Source organism: Peromyscus eremicus, chromosome 2, assembly GCF_949786415.1.
Source record: "Peromyscus eremicus chromosome 2, PerEre_H2_v1, whole genome shotgun sequence".
Lineage (NCBI taxonomy): Eukaryota > Metazoa > Chordata > Mammalia > Rodentia > Cricetidae > Peromyscus > Peromyscus eremicus.
The window spans coordinates 151,069,421-151,081,546 of NC_081417.1; the positions used below are offsets into that span (position 1 = coordinate 151,069,421).

The window sequence follows — 12,126 nt, forward strand, 5'->3', positions numbered from 1 at the left end:
GAATTTGAACTTTAAAAGAGTTTTTGGAATTTTACAAAGATTTTGGATCTTAAAAGAGACTGAATTTTTTAAGTGTTTGAAAATTTAAAGACTGGGACTTTTAAAACTTGGAATGCTTTCATTGTAACGTTGATATTCATGTGCCCTTGGGGATGAACAAGAAAGGAAAGGTTATGGCTTAACAGTGATGTGTTTATGTGTCAGATTGACAAGGGGTCACTTGACACAAGTGAGAGTCAGTTGAAACCTCAATTGAGAAAATGCCTCCATAAGATCAGGCTGTAGGCAAGCTTGTAGAGCATTTTTTCAATTAGTGACTGATTAGGGAGGGTCTACCCAATTGCAGATGGTGCCATCCCTGGACTGGTGGTTCTGGGTTCTATAAAAAAGCTGGCTGAGCAAGCCATGGTGAGCAAGCCAGTAAACAGCACCCCTCCATGGTCTCTGTAACAGCCCCTACCTCCATGTTCCTGCTCTGTTTGAGTTCCTGTCCTGAATTTCTTTGATGATGACCTGTGATGTGGAAGTGTAAGCCAAATAAACTCTTTCCTCTCTGGGTTGCTTTGATCATTCTGTTCCACCACAGAAATAGGAGCCCTAACTAGGATACCCCCTGTGGTAGTTTGAATGTAATTGGCCCCCATAAGCTCATAGGGAGTGGCACTATTAGGAAGTGTGGCTTTATTGGAGCAGATGTGGTCTTGTTAGAGGAAGTGTGTCACTGGAGCGGGGGAGACTTTGAGGTTTCCTATGCTCAAGATACCTGTTCAACACTTACCTGGCAGGGGAGATACCATGATTAAGCAGGTGGTTTTCCCAGGGCGAGGCTCATCCATTGCACTTGGGGTGTGTTGACCCCTGTGATTTCCCCAAATGAGGGAAACTTGACTGCATAATTTGTGGTAGTGGGGGACTGTGTCCGCACTCTCCCCTGATTAAAAAAGAAAAAAAAAAGATACCTGTCCAGTGTCTGAGTCCTCTTCCTGTTGCCTTCTGATCAAGAAGTAGCCAGCACCACGTCTCCCTGCACAATGCTATGCTCCCTACCATGATGATAACGGACTGAACCTCAGAAACTGTAAGCGAGCCACCCCAATTCAATGTTTTCTTTATAAGAGTTGCCGTGGTCATGGTGTCTCTTTACAGCAATAGAAACCCTAACTAAGACACTGCCCCACCCTCCAGGCTGTTCAGTTTTTTCTTTCTTTCTTTCTTTCTTTCTTTCTTTCTTTCTTTCTTTCTTTCAAAATTTTTGTTTTTTGAGACAGGCTCTGGCTGTCCTGAAATGTACTATGTAGACACAGCTGGCCTCAAACTCACAGAGATCCACCTGCCTCTGCCTCCCACATGCTAGGATTAAAGGTGTGCGCCATCATGCTTGGATCATTTTTTTGTCTTTCTGTCCCATCTGTTGCTCTTTTTCACTATAGACCTTGATAAGAGCAGTGAGCAGTCTGAAAGCTGCATTTTCTTGAGAGTTCCTCCTTTAAACAAGTAAATCCATTGCTTTAAAAATGCATTTTACTTTTTATTTTTGTATGTTTCTATGTATAGTGTGTGTGTGACTATGTGATTATGTGTGAGGGTGAGCACACATTGCAAATGGAGGCTTTCTCTTTCCCACAGCCACTCTCAAATAATCACTCAGAGACTTAATATAAATTATAAATTCTTGGCCAATAGCTCAGGCTTATTACTAACTTGCTCTTACACTTAAATTAACCCATAATTCTTGTCTATGTTTAGCCACGTGGCTTGGTACGTTTTCTCAGTATGGCATTCTCATCTTGCTTCCTCTGCATCTAGCTGGCGACTCCTGACTCCGCCCTTCCTTTTCCCATCATTATTAGTTTGACTTTCCTGCTTAACTTCCTGCCCAGCTACCAGCCTATCAGAGTAATGAGAGTAATACATATTCACAGTGTACAGAGGATTATTCCAGAGCAGCCATGCCTTGGCACATGTGTAGAAACTGGAAAACAACCTTGGGTGTTGGTCCTTACCTTCCCCTTGTCTAAGACAGGGTCCTCTCACTGCTGTGTAATCCAGAAACTTCTGGAGTTCTGTCTCTGCCTCCTGTCTCACCTTTAGAACACTGTAGCAGCCAGCTTTATGAGGGATCTGAGGATTCAAACTTAGGTCCTGCAGTTGGAATGAGAATGGCCTCCACGAACTCATACATTTAAAAGTTCACCCCCGTTGGTGAACTGTTTGAGAAGGACTAGGAGGTGTGGCATTGTTGGAGGATGTGATATGTATCTCTGGGGATGGACTTTGAGTTTTCAAAAGCTCACACTGGGCCCAGTGTCTCTCTTTCTACCTGCTGCCTGCTGATTAGGATATAAAGCTCTCAGCTACTGCTCCAGACATGCCTGTCTGCTTCCTGCCATAATTCATGGACTAACCTTCTGAAACTGTAAGCAAACTCCCAACTAAATGCTTCCTTTTATAAGTTGCCTTGGTTAGGGTGTCTCTACAGCAACAGAGTGGTGACAAAGACGGGTCCTCAGGCTTACACAGCAAGCCCTCTGCCCACCGAGCTGACTCCTGGCCGTAGTCCATTGCTTTTAAACTCAGCTTCACTCAGGTTCTCTGGGTACAAGCATCATACAGCCAGATTCTTTACCAGAATGCGCCATGCATGGCCTCTAGCGCAGCTCCTGAAAGAGGCCTTGTTCCCCTCTGACCTTATGAGCCTCCACTCTCCATTTCTCTTGGCATTCTTGTTTCCTACGCTCCACCAGAATGGCCCATCCAGCTCTGCTTACAGCACTTTGGGGGTTCTATGGCTGCAGCTCCAGGCTCTCCCCAATCCTTCTGCAAACCAGTTCAGCAGCCTGTGGGTCACATGTCCAGGCTCATCACAGTGGCGACCCCACTCCTGGTACTGATTTCCTGTGTCTGTCACTTTTCTCATTGCTGTAACCAAACCCCTGACAAGAGCAACTTATTGGAGGGAGGGGTGATTCTGGCTCACCATCTGAGGTGCACAGTCCATCATGGTGGGGAAGGCATGGCGGCAGGACCGTGAGGCAGCTGGTCACATGGCATCCATTCCACAGTCAGGAAGCAGAGAGCGATGAATGCAGTCCAGGTCAAGCTGTGGTCCCTCCTACCATCCTCCCATCTTAGAGGCAATCACTCTCCTAGAGATGAACCTCTCTCTGACAGGGGAGTTTCCTCTCTGCCTGAAGCTTTTTCTCCTAACATAAGATTTCTGGGGGAAATTCACATTTTGGGGGTTGAGGGGTGGGGGAATCCATTATGTCCAAAGTCTGATAGATTGGTGGACACAAGTGTCTCTGTGAAGTGTCTTCATTTCTGCCAGGCTGGAGACCACCAAGGGCAGAGCCACGGCTCTGCCACCAGACTAATGGATCCCCTAGATTAAAGACTGAGTCTTCTCCCTCTGAGCAGCTTCCTACGCACCACCCATCAGATGGAGTACCCCTAAATCCCACCCACAGGATGCCCTTTCCTCCCCCAGCCATTTCCCTTTGGATTGACTACATCGTTGGTACTTACAAATCAGGGGAGTTTACATCAATGTCCATATGAGCATCTTCATAAAACATGCCACGTTCAGTTGATCATGTTCCCTCAAAGAAAAGGGTGCTGTCTCCATGGGGCCCGTCTCCCCCATGCCCTGGCCTGTGTTGCAGGTGTCTTTAGTCCTGCTACCTGTGGTGGCCGTCAGCTGCACAGGGCTGCAAGCAGGTCAGGGGAGGGTTTCTGAGTGACAGTGGCTCTGCCACCTCTGCCTCATTAGGACCGGGACAGGCTAGAAATCGATGTTCTTTAAAATTAGAGACACAATAGCTGTTACTTGTACCAGCATCTGTCCATGGCCACGCAGAACACTTCTCACCCACAGCATACTTCTGGGGAAATGAGATGGAACCAGGAAGGAGGGAGAAGTACATCCACCCAGTGACTCTTTAGAGGGGCCACCGAGGCCCAGGCACAGTAGCCAGCCCAGCCCAGCCATTGGTCTTATTTGCTCCATGGCCGCTGTAACTCTCTGTGTCTCAGATTAGGCAGAAGAGGCCCAGTGAGGGTAATCAGAAAATGCAAGGTCACACAGCAGAGGAGGCAAAAACAAAAACAAAAACAAAACAAAACAAAACAAAAAACAAAAACAAAAACAAAAACAAAAACAAAAACAAAAAACCCAATGCTGCTTCCCAGGCCTCCTGCTAGGCCCTCCCACTTCTGGACCCCCTGATCGAGCCCGGAGTGTATGACTTCCCATTTGTGTCTTTTCTGCTCCGCCTTTATATCTTTGCTGCATCTTCCCATGCATGGTGGCAGGGGACAGAAGCTCTTCCAGGGTGTGGGGTCTGGTCAGAACAGATGTGACCCTTTCTGGTAATTTTCCCAGAACCCCCTAAGGTTCTTCCACCTCCCAGGGAACATTCTGGCACCATTACAGGGCTCACATCTTCCTATATCCCCACAGCATGGTAACAATGTCTCTATTACAGGAACAGGCTTGGAAGTGGGTGTCCAGCCGTCGTCACCTTCGTGCTAGCCACCGCAGGGGGCTGAGCCAGGTATAGTCCAAGCCAGACCCTTGTTGACAAAGAAAAGAGCTTGACTGCCACCCTGCACCTGGCTGTTTGCAGACATGCCGCCAACTGGCCTCTGCATGCCCACACGGCTCAGATCCGAGATGGGCCCCTTGACAAGCCTGCCGGCCAGGCTGGATTTGAGCAGTCGGATGCTATGCCAATAACCAGCAAGTGAAACTCAGCTAGCTCTCCCAGAAGCCACCGGGTGTGCTGAGATCAGCCAGACAGATTTTGGCCGACAGCTGCTGAGTTTGAAGCAGGTTGACTGTAATTGGCCGAGAAGGAGCAGCTTGCCCAAGCAAAATAATAAACGTCGACAGCTACCCGTTATGGAACGTCTGCTCTGTGCCAGGCACTTTCGGGCATCGCAGCTTCCCAAAGTTGGCATCGAGAGCCCTAGCTGACTCATGATGAAGTTAGGCCCAGAGAGATCAGCTCACCTCCCCGAGGTCACACAGAAGGTGTCCTGGCCAATGGAGACATCCATCGCGTTTAGTTCCCAGATACGCTGAAACTCATGTTCTTTCCCTCTCCCTCCTGCCTCAGCCAGTCTGCTGTGACCTGGGAGGCTCCCCCTCTCTTGTCTCCTGTCAGGCTGAGCCACACCTGTGACCTGCTGCCACCCGCTCCTTGCTTCCTCCCTTGGGTCTCCATGCAGCCTCAAGTGTCCCTGCACAGCGAAGGATGCTGAGCTGTACAGGTTCAGGTTGCCTTTAAAGGTACCACTGAGGCTGGAGAAATGGCTCCGTGAGCACTGTGCTTGCCACACAAGCCCGGGGACCTGAGTTTGATTCCCCCAGAACCCACATAAAAGTGAAGTGGGGTGTCATATGCCGAGAATCTCAGTATCAGGGAGGTAGAGACAGGTGGGTGCCTACAGCTTGTTTGTCTAGCCTATTTGGTGAGCTCTGGGCTCAGTGAGACCCTGACTCAGAAAATAAAGTGGGGAGCCATCAAGGAAGACACCCACCATCAACCTCTATCAACACACACACACAGACACACAGATACACACACACAGACGTACCATACCCCCCCCCCCTCTCTCTCCCACACACACAGCTCAGTCCAAAGCACAGAGGCTAATCCAGGAGGCCCCAGCCCAGCCCAAAGGGTCTGTTTAGCTTAGGAAAGATAGGTGAAGAGTTAATAATGAGGCTCTAATAGGTGACAGGGACAGAATACCTACTATGCACATGCTCAGACCTTTCCCAGGCCTGGTGTCTGGTGACCACATGTGCCACACTGTCTGAAGCCATACTGTGAGTTTGCCATTTGCCTTGGGCAAGTCATTCAACCTTCCCAAGCCTGTTTCCTTCTCTGTTGTGAGAAATTGGAGGTGCAAAGGTCCTGAGGTGGGGTAGGCCTTGTAGTCAGTCCTCTATAAAGATGGGGCTTACCCTCCTGATTTTTCCTTTTCTTTTTTTAAATCTCCATGGGAACCCCAGGGGCTGGTGTGAGTCCTATTGTACCAGAGAGGAAGCTGAGGTTTCGAGAGATCCAGTAGCTTGGCCGCAGGCTGCAGAGCTGGAGTGTGACTCTGGGCTGGTTGCCTGGTAACCATGCAAGAGTCTCGTGCATGGGACCTATCTCCAGCTGCTCCCTTTGGATGGCCCGTTTCCCGCTTTATTGTCAGTTGACTTTAAGAACATCTTTAAGCTAAACACACAGGAGGTAAGCGAGGCCCAGAGCAGGAACAGCCTGTCTGGGACACCCAGAAGCACTGGGGCCGGATTGCTGCTCATTTGCAGCCCACTCCTTCTGAAAGGCCTTTCCCTGGGGAGTTTTCTGGCAGGACACAGGAGACAGGTGAACAGGGGCTGATGATGAATCTATTGAGGGACAGGCGCCAGTCACTCTCGGCTGATGGATGGCCCAGCAGGTCATTTTCCAGCCAGATGCAGAGCTGCGCCAGGGATGAGAAATCTGTCAGCTGGCGCCTCATCCCTCTGAGCTGGGGGACATGGCAGGGGTAGGGTGGGGTGGGGAGCCGATGGGGGAGCTGCAGGGGCCTGGGGTGGAGATGCTTCCCTAGAGAGAGCTAGCAGCCACAGTGGGAGACTTCTGGGGACCCAGCGCTTCCTCTTGGCTCCCCAGGACCAACTGAGCCACAGAGGAGCAGCGCAAGGCTGCTGCTGGCTGGAGAGGGTCCTTGGAGGGCCTGCCTGGCCTCAGCTCAAGCCATGTCCTCCTTAGAGGTGGGCTTCAGTGCCCTCACGTTGGTAGCAGGAAAACAAGATTGGAGAGGGCAGGCCATTTGCTAAGGCCACACAGCTGGGGAGTAGTTGAATTGTTTTGGGAACCCAGGTCTCTTAGTCTCCTCTTTGATGTTTAGAATGGAGTACATTTGAATCAGAACACATACACTCACACACACAAGCACACACACATACCTATATGCATAGAAATATGTATATACATATACATGTACACATACATACATGTACACATAGAAGTACATACATCCACATGCAAGCATACACACATGCATATACATAGATACAGACATACATACATGTATACACAGATACACATATACACATACATGTACACATAGAAGCATGTGCATCCATATGCATGCATACATACACAAATATATATATATGTACATAGAATCATATATACATATACACACAGTTACACATGTATGAATACAAACAAAAGCCTATAAACATGCACACACATACATACAAACACATATATAAGGTAAGACACACACAACTCCCCCATACATATAACCGTACAAAATTATCTTTTGTCAGTAGCCCAAACAATTGAAAAACAGCAACTGTGGTAAAGTTCAGTCAGGCATAAATTATCTATCTAACATAGTACACGCATATGTAATTTGTCTCCTCATTAGCCAAACATTGTCTGTTACATATAGAATCTCTCCAAGGAACATACACACACAGCCGTGCATAGTCACATGCTGCTGAATGATGGGGAAACATTCTGAGATCCACCTCATTAGGCCACTTTGCTGCTGTGAGAGCAACCCAGGACAGCCTCACGCATGCTGGGACAGCCACGTGTCAGGTGACAGAAGCTTCTGGGGCCACTTGAGAGCTGAGGGCTGTGGTTGAAGAGAACACGGTAGCAGGCGCAGGCCTGTCTACACGGAGGTTCTCTGCGGTCAGTGTGAGCTGATGGGCGGCCCTGTCCCTTGTCCTGGTATAAATTCTCCCATTGGGGTGATTTCAGACAGTTTCTAATGTCATGAACGAGCCGCCGGCGGTATGAACTTGCTCAGCCTTTCCAAGAATGTCTGTCTCCATGGAACTCAGACTGTATCTCCAAAACACATCCACGTGGGGCTTGGGTGTAGCTCAGGGGTAGAGCATTTGTCCAGGCTGTACAAAGCCCCGAGTTCCACCCCATGCATGACAAGAAAGCAAAACGAAGCAAATATGTAGTTTTATGTTTGTAAGTATAGATGGTGTGCAACCTATTCCCTGTCTCCTATCTCAGTCGCTCACCCGCCCCTCTGCCCTCTGATACTGATGTTTGGGCCAGGCATCATTCTCTCTCTGTCTCTGTCTCTCTGTCTCTGTCTCTCTGTCTCTGTCTCTGTCTCGTCTCTCTGTCTCTGTCTCTCTGTCTCTGTCTCTGTCTCTCTCTCTCTCTCTCTCTCTCTCTCTCTCGTCTCTTTGCACTCTTGCCTACTGGATGGGCTCTGTCATACTCTTCTCTGGGAGTTTCTCCTCCCGTGGCTGGTCCCAGGTTTGCCACACGGCTGCAAACAGCGTTGGTCCTCATAGGAGGAAGCTCCTTCCGTTCTTTTGGGGCAAGCCAGGAAGGGGTGAAGCCTCACTGGGCTGTTTGCTATTTCTGTCCAGGTTCCCCCGCTACGGATCACAGGATTGCTGTGTCTTGGGGTCTCTGACCAGTTTTTGCCCTAGGAAGCTGATAGCTTGGACAGTTTTGCTCTCAGGGCCTCTGTTCGCCCCTCTGAGGAAGGGCAGGTGGCCCGCATACAATCTGGAAATGGCCAGAGATTTCTGCAAAGGTCTTAAGATTTCTCTCTAAAAATTTATGAAAGTTTCAGCCTCCCCTTCTGCCATCAGTCCATATTTGTTTGGATATAAAAATAACGCATGAGGGACAGAACATCTTCCCCTGAGACCTCAACCAAAGAGAAGCTCCTGGGAGAGGTATCATTTCTCATCCTTTGGCTGGCTCAGAAGGGGAGGTGGCCGGAGTTACCTGGGATTCAGACTCCAGGTGGCCTGGCTATTTAATCCTCTGGTGGCCTTGGGCAAGGAATGTTGTACTTCTGAGCTTCAGCTGCCTCTTCTGAGAAATGGGAGAACAGTAGGACCCCGCCATGGAGTAGGGGTGGGGTATGTGGTGACTTTCTGGGGGTTTAAACTGCACAGGACCAATGAGAACCAATGGCTGACAGCCAGTGAGATGGGTAAGGGGCTGCAGGCCAGGCCAGAGAGCAAATGGCTCCTTTCCAGCACCCACATACAGGGACTAGAGGCCAGGAGCAAAGGGGACATGTACAAGATCTCACCCCCTCCCTTGTGGTTTCTGAAGGAGCCTCATTTGTTACCTCTAGAGCCCATTGCCTGCTGCCCACCTGCCCAGTACCCCACTGGGATCCACCTGGCCTGTTTTCTTTCTGCTCCCATGTTCCTCTTCTGAATCTAAACACAGACCCCGATGAGCCATTTAGGAGGAACCTGGTTTCAGTGGCCAGCAGCAAGCTTCAACCTTGGCTGGGAAGCACCCTGAAGCCTCTTGGGGTTGTTAGGAGGAGGACAGGGGCACAAGGGGCAGGTGAGGCCATGGCTCTTTGTTTACACTGGGATTTCCCAGGGTTGAGGGCTGTCTCCTCCAGTCGATTGCCAGTCAGCTCTTACCTCTGTTATTTCCTCCTCCTCCTCCTCTTTGGAGCACCCCTATTGGGGGATTTATTAAGGCAACTCCACATAGTTAAAAGGAGGTTTTTTTTGGGGTAACTTACAGCCAGTAAAGGGGTTGGTTACAGGATCTGGGAGAGTTGAGGTGCAGTCCAGCAGGGTTCCCTGGAGAACTCTGCTCCATCTACCATCCAGCATCCAAGATCACAAGGAACCAAGAGGGCTGGCACATCTGGATCCCAGGTCTTAAAAGGCTCCTGTCTCAGACCACCCCAGGGGCAAGTCATAGGTAGGTGTGGCAGTTACTGGAAGCCTCTCTAGGGGTAGTACTTCCAGGTCAAAGCTAGAACAGCTACCCACTACACACCCCCTTCTGGAAGCCCTTGCTCTCTGTCTGGGTTTGAGAGTGAGCCCAGCAGTTGGGGCTATCTCCCTGGTGCTAGGGCCTCACATACAGGTGAGAGGCAAACTCTGGCCGCTCTTCACTCCAACTGTCCAGCCTCGGATACAGATAACTCACAGTGACCTGTGGTGGCCTCAGCCCCGGGGAAGCCTCCCCTGGGCTCCCTGCCCTTCCCCCATTCCACTCATCAGTGCTCCTGGCATCCTTCCATTTTGTCCCAGGCAGCCTGTAACCAGGCTACCGCCCTTAGAGCCTCCCCTGCAGGGAAGGGCAGCTGTCCTTCAAGCAAGTTCCCGGGGCTCTTTCAAGAGAATCTCCAGGCTGCAGGATTCTGAACCCACAGTGAGGGCCACGTTCCTCTCTCAATCATCATGGTGATAATGGGGGCACTCACTAGGAGGATGAATGACATCACCTGGGGCAGCCTGGCGATAGGATCCTGTCACTCCGCTGCCCAGAGATTCCCTGTAGAACTCAGTAGAAGATAGGTTGTCATGGTTACGATGGCCTACATTGCCTTTCCATTTTCTCTCTCACTGTATGTTCCCTACCACAGGACCTTTGCACTTCCTCTTCATTCAGCCTGTGTGGGTCACTGTCCCAGCTTCTGCAGGAGTGTGCCCAGGAGGCAACTCTGAGCAAATCCTTATTTATTTATTTATTTATTTATTTATTTGTTTGTTTGTTTGTTTATTACTTTTGAGACAGGGGCTAAAGTAGCTCAGGCTGGCCTGGACCTCACTATGTAGCTGAGGATGGACCTTGATTCTGTTCTGTCTGTTTCCACCTCCCAAGACTGGATCCCAGGCGTGATTGTGTTACACTGGGTCCTAGGATGGAACTCTGCTCTGAGCCATGTCTCCAGCATGAACAACAGTTTTAAAATCTTCCCTCCGATGGCCTCCCCTGGTTTACTCCCGCCTCACCCACGCTAAGCCCTGACCTGTCCCTGACCTGTCCGTCCCTCTCTCTACTCCCGTTTCTAAAGCCACCACTAGCCCATCATCCACCACAGACTACTTCACCATGAGGCCGATTAACAGCCCGTGGGGAGAGAGCTGATGGCAGCTGTGGTGATCTTTTGACTGTGCTGAAATGTGATTTTACTTGTATGTTAATAAATAAAGTTTGCCTGGAGATCAGAGGTCACATAGCGAGGTCACATAGCGAGCCATAAGCAGAGTCAGGCAGTGGTAGCCCATGCCCTTAATCTGATCACATGGCAGGCAGAGTCTCTGTTTGGTCAAGGGCATAGCCAGCATGGTGACACACACCTTTAATCCCAGTACCAACCATAGAGACCTGGAGGTCTGTATAGATAGGTAGTGACAAGGAAGTGATGTGGCTGGGCTTAGAGCCAATGAGAAGGCAGAACAGGGGGTTGGGGAACAGGAAGGCAATAAAAACAAGGTTAGACCGGAAGAAGCTCTCTCTGGGAAAGCTACAGCGAGGTGGTAAGATAAGACTAGTCAGTGGCTATTCGCTATTTCTCTGGTCTCTTCGGCTATTTACCCTGTATTTGGCTCTGTGTTTCTCATTTAATAGGACTATTTAGAAATTCGAGCCCACGGGTACTCAGCCTGCTCAGGAGCCCTTCAGGTCACCTGACCAGCAGCCTGCAGCTCGAGGCGGCCCAGGGCGGGCAGCAGGCAGTGTGAGAACCCGCGGTGGAGGTGGCCACTGGCACACAGGCTGGACTCCAGGGGGGCTCCTAGTAACTGCTGCCTGAGCTGAGTCCTGTCTCCTCCCTCTTCCTCAGTTTCCCCTTTGGTAGGCCTAGGTCCACCACAGCGATGCTGAGAGAAACACTTGACATTCAGGGTCTGGCTGCTGCCTGTGGCTTTTGATGCAACAGCGGACCTGCAGTGACGGACTGGAAAACACCCCGGGGTTAGGGATTGGCGTCTATCAAAGTCAGGGTGCGGGGTCAGGAGGACGGACACCAAGAACACGGGGCTCGCTGACCAGACCGGCCTCTACCGGTTCCCATTGGACCCCGAGCATAAGCCACCGTGCTCCTCTGCACCTCGGCTTCCTCAGGTGGCCTGTGGAGTTTCTGCCCAGACTCTACGGCGACCCCCGCGTGCTCTGGTGTCCAATCCACCTTCCCACCCAGCAGGGCTCAGTGGGCGCTGCACGGAACAGGGAGTGACGTCGTGCTCCTCGATGCCACCCACAGCTCTGTTGCTGCGTCCGGGAGCCACGTGTGGACAACACGTGATTAGATCTCATGACGTGTGATTAGATCTCACGTTGTGTGATTAGATCTCACAACGCTTGATTA

General features: G+C 50.4%; 1 non-coding gene across 1 annotated transcript; it reads left to right on the forward strand.

The window, feature by feature from the left end:
• The first annotated feature begins 770 nt into the window (after window positions 1–770).
• On the forward strand, window positions 771–934 carry LOC131905456 (U1 spliceosomal RNA). The gene has a single exon (XR_009377964.1). It is a non-coding gene; the product is annotated as a U1 spliceosomal RNA (small nuclear RNA).
• The last annotated feature ends 11,192 nt before the right edge of the window (window positions 935–12,126 follow it).